Source organism: Rutidosis leptorrhynchoides, chromosome 1 (assembly GCF_046630445.1).
Source record: "Rutidosis leptorrhynchoides isolate AG116_Rl617_1_P2 chromosome 1, CSIRO_AGI_Rlap_v1, whole genome shotgun sequence".
Lineage (NCBI taxonomy): Eukaryota > Viridiplantae > Streptophyta > Magnoliopsida > Asterales > Asteraceae > Rutidosis > Rutidosis leptorrhynchoides.
In genome coordinates, this window is record NC_092333.1 from 719885337 (window position 1) to 719894503 (window position 9167).

At 31.2% G+C, this 9167-nt stretch overlaps 1 long non-coding RNA gene across 1 annotated transcript; it reads right to left on the reverse strand.

Moving 5' to 3' along the window:
* Positions 1 to 3401: 3401 nt before the first annotated feature.
* On the reverse strand, positions 3402 to 4551 carry LOC139899322 (uncharacterized). The gene is made up of 2 exons (XR_011777419.1): positions 3890 to 4551; positions 3402 to 3717 (listed from the first exon to the last, which is right to left on the reverse strand). It is a non-coding gene; the product is annotated as an uncharacterized lncRNA (long non-coding RNA).
* Between the last annotated feature and the right edge of the window lie 4616 nt (positions 4552 to 9167).

The following is a 9167-nucleotide window of genomic DNA, read 5'->3' on the forward strand; positions in this document are numbered from 1 at the left end:
AGTATTCTATAAGTTGTAAGCACCCGGTAACAAGCCTTAACGTTCATGTTTTACCCTCTGAAGTACACCAGATCAGGTGTGTTTAAAATAACCTCGAAGTACTAAAGCATCCCATAGTCAGGATGGGGTTTGTCAGGCCCAATAGATCTATCTTTAGGATTCGCGCCTACCGTACATAGACAAGTAGTTTAATGTTACCAAGCTAAGGGTATATTTCTGGTTTAAACCCACATAGAATTAGTTTTAGTACTTGTGCCTATTTCGTAAAACATTTATAAAAACATCGCATGTATTCTCAGTCCCAAAAATATATATAAAAGGGAGCAAATGAAACTTACCATACTGTATTTCGTAGTAAAAATACATATAACACCATTGAACAAGTGTAAGGTTGGCCTCAGATTCATGAACCTATATCATTTATATATATATTATCACACATATTAATATTTAAACAAGTTTATGTATTAATTTTAGTAATATTAGTTTAGTTATGTAATAAATATATTTTATATAATTAGTATCTGTTGTAGTAATAATGATAATGATAGTAATGATAATAATAGTTTTAATAATTAGGATAGTTTTAATAACAATGATAATCTTAAATAAAAGAAATTGAATATTTTAATAAAAATGATATAAATAATAATAATACTAGCAATAATAGTGTTAAAAATAATAATAATGATAATGAAAATGATAATACTTATAATAATAATAAAAAAGAAGATTTTAATAAAAATACTTTTGTTCATAAAAAAAATATAATTTTAATGATAATGCTAATAATAATACTAACCTTAATATTAATAATAATAATAATAATTAGTACCTTGGAAGCTTTCCTTAAAAAAATGAAAATAAACTGCCTAAAATGGGACTCGAACCCGCGACCTCTCGCTCAACACAACACACTCCTAACCATGCCTCTAATTCTGTCTTTCTGTTTTAAATCCCCTTCAAATTTTTATAACCCGTATTCATTATCAATCATTTTTAACTAAAACTGGGCTTCGGCCCACCACAGTAAACTGAATCATATCGACCCACTAATTAATCCAAAGGCCCAACAGCAATTATCAGCTTATTTAATCTAGAATTTTAGTCGAACACTAACATGGATCTCGGCCATATTTAAATTCATTAAACCCCATTTATTTTGGCTTTACTACCTATGATCCCACCATATTATTTTATGTTCTTTCGTTTGATACGTGGAACCTAAATGGTTTATCTAGTCTCCACATCTAATTGGCTTTTGCATTAATCCAAAAGAAATGAAAGGAACGTGTAATAATACATAGAGCCACTAGTCCACTTGCAAAAGAAGTTTTGTTCTCAATAAATAATTCCAATACTTTAGAAATTGTCGGCCAAGAAGAAAAGAACGTCCTTATCATCATTGTTATAATATAGCCACGTTTTTGAAACATATAACACTAGCAACAGAAGGAATTGTGTAGCAGTCGACAATAAAGCAATTGTGGGTCTTACGGCTCCTTTTATGATTAATCAATTAAAACCTCATCATTCTCTTTTGCATGTTACAGTTGGACACAAGAAAAAAAAAATAGAACGTATTGTAGTAGTGATGGGGATTGCAGGCAATAAGGGATGTTTGGCTTGGGTTTTGTCCGAAGAAAGAAAAAAAAAATATAAAGGATCTCAAAATAGGACGGCTACAGTAGTTGTCGATGAGGTTAGTGGTTATGTTTTATCAATGATAAGAAACAGAAAACCAATGGGTGTAGCAACGGTTTTAGGGGTGGTTGTTTGGGTTGTTTCCAACAAGAACATAAACAGTAAGAAAGAAAAAAAATAGAGTGAAGGTTATGGTGGTTTAGTGGTAGTCTTGAAGTGGTGTTTGAAGATTGGTTTTTGTACTCGGATTATAGAAGAGACAAGGGTGGTGGTGTTTCAAAGGTGATGGTGTGTTCTTGTTGGTTGACGAAACACAAAACGACTAGTTCCATGTGAAATAGGTTTGATGAAAAATGGTGATCGAGTGGTTTCACAAGGTGATGAAGTGGTGATGATTTATTTCCGGTTTCAAAATAGAAAAAGGGAGAGATATAATGGTGAAGGAGATGGTGGCGGTTTTTGGTGATTGTTGTGGTGGTTCTTGGTTTGAATTGTAGGGTTGGTTTATTGGATGTTTTAAGGGGATTGAGGGGTGATGACCGATGGTTTTGGTGATCGATCATAGATATAGATGGAGGAGAACAAAAATATAATAGGAAGGAAAATAATGGATGATGATCTCCACTCTCCCATATATGTACACATATATGTGGTTACAGATATATGAATTTTAATAATTATAATATTAATAATAATAATAATAATAATATAACTATAATCATATTTAATAATACATATGAGTTGGAAAGTTGAGTTGATATGAAATAGATTACATTATTAGTCGACATAATTCTCAATCTCGTGATTCTCATTTGTTTTAATCTTACCGACACTTTTCAGGAACTGTGTCCATTGCTAAACAGTTACGGATAAAAGTGTTCCTAAAAAATCCTAAATTCTTAGATTAAGTATATTTAATTATTCCATTCATTAACTTTTTGAAACCTGATCAAAAAGGTTCGATAATTGTTTATTTTCTGTTCCAATTTATATGTACGGAGTACAATTATTTAAACTTAAAAATGTAAAAATATTTTTAACAAATCTAAAATCTTCGTAATCGATTTACACACAATTTTATCTTAACCTTTCATAAACATGTACAATATCTATATTAAAACTAACAAAACATCAACCGAGTGTTATCGACGTTTGCCAATTAAGCTCGAAATCATTCATTTTTCATTTACTCTCTCTATATATAATCAATTTTAAATAACCAGTTTTATCACATAAATATATAATATATATTTTTAAACAAATAGATTAAATATTATTTTATATATTTCCAAGTAGTATTTATATACACCTTTATATACACATATATATATATATATATATATATATATATGTATCTATTTACAAATAGTTGTTCGTGAATCGTCGAGAGCAGTCGAAGGTCAATTGAATATACGAAACAGTTCGAAATTTTTGAGATTCAACCTAACAGATTTCTCTTATCGTGTCAAGAATATTAAATCGTATCGAGAGTTTGGTTCAAAATTAGTCGAAATTTTTCGGGTCGTGACAGCTAATATCTAAAACTGGACCGAACCAATAAATCGGTCCGGTCCGGCCGATTTTCGCGGTTTGACGGTTTCGTGAATACCCCTACCATCCACCCAGTGGCAGAACTTGGATGAATCATTAGAGGGGGCAAAACTATTTTTTTTTCTCTTAAAAGAATAAGTAATATTCTTGGTATCAAACTAAAAAGTTTATTAAAGTATAAATATAAAAATAAATATTTTCGTAAATACAATACAATAATACGGACTACAATATAAGGGAACGACAATGTGACAAGAAAAAGATCTGACACTCCTACAACTTTTACATATTTTTATTTCCGTTTTTAATTAAAAAATGAAATATAAGGATTAAAGATACTACTTCTTTCTCTTTCTTCTTCCTTATCTTCCTATCCTTCTTCTTCCTTATAGTCTATATGTATTTCTTTTTCAGTTGAACTCATTTCAAAGTATAACCATCTAAAATCAATAAAATTACATCATACTTCCTCAAAATCCAGGGAGGGCAGGCGGCCCTCTCCGTCTCCACTAAGATCCGCCCCTGCATCCACCACTAATAAGCTTTAAGAATTTATACTTTACAATATCATATTTGTTTAGCGGTGAATGGATAATATTTGGTGGTGAAAGTATCATCACCATATAAAATTAGAGAAAAAATTATGCCATTGGTATATGTGGTTTGTTTACATTATCATTATCAACAACATAACCTGAAACTGAGTACATCTTCTGAATTTGAAGTTTTGATGTTGCGTTTGACTTTTGTTCATGAAATTTGACTTCAAAATTCGTTCTCAATTCTTCGAGATAGGATTTGAGATTTGACTTACAGATTCACGACATGAATATGAAGAGATTTGCATATTTACTTTTCTTCCAATCGTTCTCAGAGAGGTGAAAACGCTTAGCGTGTTCGGTTTAGAACGAACTCGATCCAAAAATCAATGAATCTAAACAAGTTGTTCGAATCTAAAGATCAACAAGTATTCAGTGAGATGTAAGGATCAAGAATCTGAGTTCCATTTAAATTTATAACCTCAAGATGATAAACGCCTAAATCGGTTACGGTTTACGATTAAGAAGATGAACATGATCTTTGAGCTGTTGAAATTTGTCACGATTAAAAGTAATCTTAATATTGAAAGTTAACTCTGATTTTGTGATTTTTGTATTTATGAATATGAGATTGAAAGTGATAATCTGGAATGATGATATTGAACAAGTGTTTGTGGTTTGCTCCTCCCATTTATTACTCTAACGATTATCGATAGCGTAATATAGCCCAACACAGAGAAGGAACAGGGTCGGTAGGTAATTCATCTTCGTTTGGATAGCAGTACGGTACATGCACCAAGATAAAAAAAAATACTGTTATTTTTATTTGTTATGGTATATTGAAACAAAAGAAAAAGAAAAAAACTAGATTATATAAAAAAGAAATATGAAAATGATGAAAATACCCTCACATATTTGGGGTTTACCATTAAAATTTGACTGCAATTAACCAGGGGTACTAACTATGTAAGTTAAACAAAACCTAGGTATTAATTACGCAAGAAAAAAAAGTTTAGGTGTTCTAATGATAATGTAAACAAACTACAGGTATTTGAAAAAATTACGAGACGTTACTTCATTAAAGAACCAGTCACGTGTCTGATTATAATTGGTTACATCCTAATCACACGGATCGTTAGGTTTTACCACACTCGTCGATTAAATCCAATCCAACGGCCATACACTACGCATAGGAAAACCATATATAAATATCATCACCCGATCCTTCTTATTTTTACGCACTTTATATCTTTATATCACATTCAGACAAACAAAAGTCACCGGAAAACTTTTGACATTTTCTCTAATTTTAGTGTAAAACTATAATATAATTCAGCAGTCGTTATGGAAGCCGGTGGAAAGTTCAAAAAAGGTGTTGCTTGAAGAAAATCGGTTACTCGGTCCGGTCAGTAAAATTGGCCGATGTCTTAAGGTTGACTGGTATTCTAAGCGCGTTGGTACCGGAGCTCCGGTATGCCTTGCCGCCGTTATCGAGTACCTTGCTGCTAAGGTATTGACGAAATTTACATTTTATTTCAGCCTTGTTTAATTCCGGTTCATATCTTATGTTTTTAGTTGATTTGTATGATGAATATGCTTTACGCCTCTAGTTATTGAGTCGACAGCAAGCGTCGATTTATTGGCGACTTGATTGACTCTTAGAGCCTAAATTAAATTTCAGGCAGGATTTAAAACTCATGAAAATTTGATTTTACCATTTTCATGGGGTCTCAATTTTATTATTTTTTTTTTAAAAAAATTTCCTACTTATTAGCCGGAGGTCCATTCGGAAGCAATCTCTCTATCCGTCGAATAGATAGAGTGGTGATTTTCTCTACTTTTGAGAGTGTTTTCACTCTGAGTGGAGAAATGACTTGTTTTTATTCTCAGATAGAGGCAAGATTGTCTACATCTCACCTCTCACATACACCACTTATGTGTTATTGAGTTTTGTTGTTGTTATTGTATGATGAATATGCTTTCTGTTGTTAGATTTGCGTGATAATGTGTTCAGTTTGTTAATATGTTAGGCTGATTGAAGTTAGGCTTAGCTAGATTTGGTAATTTAGCGTAATAGTTGAAATCAGGCAAAACCATATTTAGTAAATTGATCCTAAATTAAGGAATTGCTTGATTGCAACTAGGTCATACGTTCTATAAAATATATTTATAGATTTACATGATTATTTTTGCAGCAAATTAATAGGGTTAAGTCCAAACGCTTGCAAATCAATACATTCCTAGATCAGGACTCAAGGGTTGACTAATAATACAGCTAAAGCATCCACAAACGTATACACATATACAGAAAATAGTTTAATTATGTAAACATATGAACATATAAATATACTCATATACATAGAGTTTGGTGCATATACACATATACAAACATATGTTTATGTGATAAACCACCATATACATACATGTATGATAAACAATCCAAACTAACTACATCATATCGATGGTTCCGCCCCCCTTTTTAACACGATTTTTTCCAGCGTCAAAAATGTGTGCATGCCATTAGTTGTACTGGGTACTGCCCACGCGTATCTAAACACACCCGCAACAACGCGTTTTTAATTGTGTAAATACATAACGCTATGCAACCCGAAAGTTCCCGCCGCATCGCGCGGGCTGATTCTTACTAGTTTGTATAATTATTGAAGTCTTGATTTTAGAGAAAAATTAGACGCGTGGAGGAGAAAGGCGTGCATAAGAAGAAAGGCTGTGTTTGGAGGAGAAGGGATGTAGATTTAGACCAATTAAATTACAGCTCAAAGCTTCCCTGATACTTTTTTATAATGACTACAGAAATCACAATTTTCATTAAATATCAACTCAAATAATAAATAAATTAATATATTGAAAAAGATAATATAGTGCTTAAAATTGTAAGGGAATTATGACATCAGTAGATGTAATCTCACATTGACACATAAGCATACCATTGTGCTAGAATGTGATAAATCATCATAAATGACTATCAATTTACACTTTATTAGATAGTATAAATAGATAGATAGATTAGATATGCCCCTTTAAACTCATTTTATTTCCCTGCTAATTTTTTGTAGAATTTGGTGAGTTAATGTTTAATTTCATGTTCTTTGAATTCAGTTTTCTTCATTTGATCAAAAGTTTGTTCAATTATCCGATTTATGTAAAAATGTATTGTTTATAATTTATGGGTGTTGAAAGTAATCTATACCTGCATATATAAACATATGACCCTAGCTAATAGATTTAGGCATGACCTTAGCTAACAAACATCTATACCTGTTTAATACCTGCATATATAAACATTGTCCAAAGTTTTGGGACAAAGCTTAGTTCAATGCTTTCAAGTTGTTTATCTTGGTATAATATCAACGTTAACATTTATAGTAATGTTATTACAGAATAATAATAATATATTTTGTTTTTTTAGTTATGATGACAAGGCAAAATATTAAAAAGCAATTGGAAGAGAGATTAATTGAGGTAATATTTTATTTTCGAGATAGTTTTATACTTTTATTATGCCACCCTAAACTCTAGACGAGATCTCATAGTGTGTTTGTAAACTTAGCTTGTTTAGCCAACATACAAGTTAATGCTAATACACAAGGCTTCTCAAAACTTTGATAGCTTCAAACAGTTACTTGGTCTCGATTTCAGCAAAGGAAAAGGGTTTGCAGCAGCTGCCCGTGAGTCCTTGAGAAGTTTATGAACATATTTGGACATGGATGTAAATGTATAATAGGGTATTATTAAGTGACAACTATCACATCACAAGTTTTATCAGATTCTTAAATTTTCAAGTAACAAATGTATAGGTTTTGTTTAGAGCAAGCCGATTAGGTCTTAGATAAAGTCCGCTAAAAGTTTTTAAACATTTTTCGCTTTCATATATTGATCAACTTTGAGTTACTAAATTAGCCGAACTTATGAACGATTTTAGGTAACTTTATATTAACATATTGAGTAAAAATTAATTTATGACCTTTGAATTAAAGAGAATATAGCGCGTGCGGCTAAAATTGGGTGAAAATTTATTTACTCTTGTGGCCTATCATCTTCATATACGTAATGATGTTAGTTGGATAAAAAGTCGAAAACTGTTTATCAACAAAACCGAATAAGTTGTCTACGGCTCTTCAACTTCACTTTCTACCTTTGAGCTTGATGATATAATAAAAACAGATACGATTTCTCAGCTAAAGGAGAATGCGAGAGGAACAAAGCAGTAACAAAAAATTTAGAAAAAATGCAAGTTCAGATTCCAATGTTTTACGCCTCATGACAAAAAGGTACTGTTCTATTTTTTCTTTTCATTCTTTTGTATGCGTTGTCACACTATTTCTATTATTGTTATTATGTTATGATATATGGATGGATTAAAAATCAAATACGAATGATAATTCTGTTTAACCAAGCATTCAGAGGAATAGTTATTTGCATAGTAAAATTATGAATTATTGATTACAATTTCACCTACTCTATAATTGAAGATGAAAACGCGTAATGTACAATTAAGTTTTAGTATTATAAATGCTCACTCAATTGTAAGGATATGTACACCATTCTTTAATAAGAATTTACTCTCTTCTTAGATGATTCTTCCAGTTGCTCAACCACCACTCCCACCTCTCAAGATTCCCACCGGCCACCGTCCTCCGCCGCTGAAACCGCCGAAAAATCTTGAAACCTCTAATTTATCTTCTGATCAAGAATTTATCAGCTAGGGTTCATCCACCACTGAGTTATACTCATCAGGTATTTCAAAAGAAACTTTAAATATTACATCCGTACACGCGAATAAAAACCCAAACTTATAATACTTCAACTTATTTATTTAAATACATTTATTAAAATTTCGTACGATATGAAAATAGAACAGAACAGAGAAATATGAAGATGAATTTGAGTGTTGTCTCTCTGTCTACTTCTATCACCTTCTAATCAATATCTACTCTACTTATAATATAACTACTAAAATAAATATAAACTAAAATGAGAATGAGATTGAGATTTTTTTTCCCTACTCCTCATCTTTTATTTATACTCGAGCCAAACACAGATATACATATTTATTTATTCATCTTCGGTTGATTATCGAGTCAAAAGCAAATATAAGTGATCATAAGTGACCAAATACGTGGTTTGTGGAGTCAAAAGCAACCAATAGCAGAAAAGGAGGCTAACTTTTGATTATTAAATCATTATCTTGCACAAAAAAATAAAAATAAATAAATAAAATAAAATAAAATAAAATAAAATAAAATAATAAAAAAATATTTAATCTTATTCAAACTCTCATCGTAGATCTAAACAACCACGAAACTACGTATATGTTCAAAAATTATAGATCTTGAAAGCCACCTCCAACCACTCTGACGATGACGACCATGACCACATATCTCCGTCGATGTTTGAAAATCAAAATTGATGTTT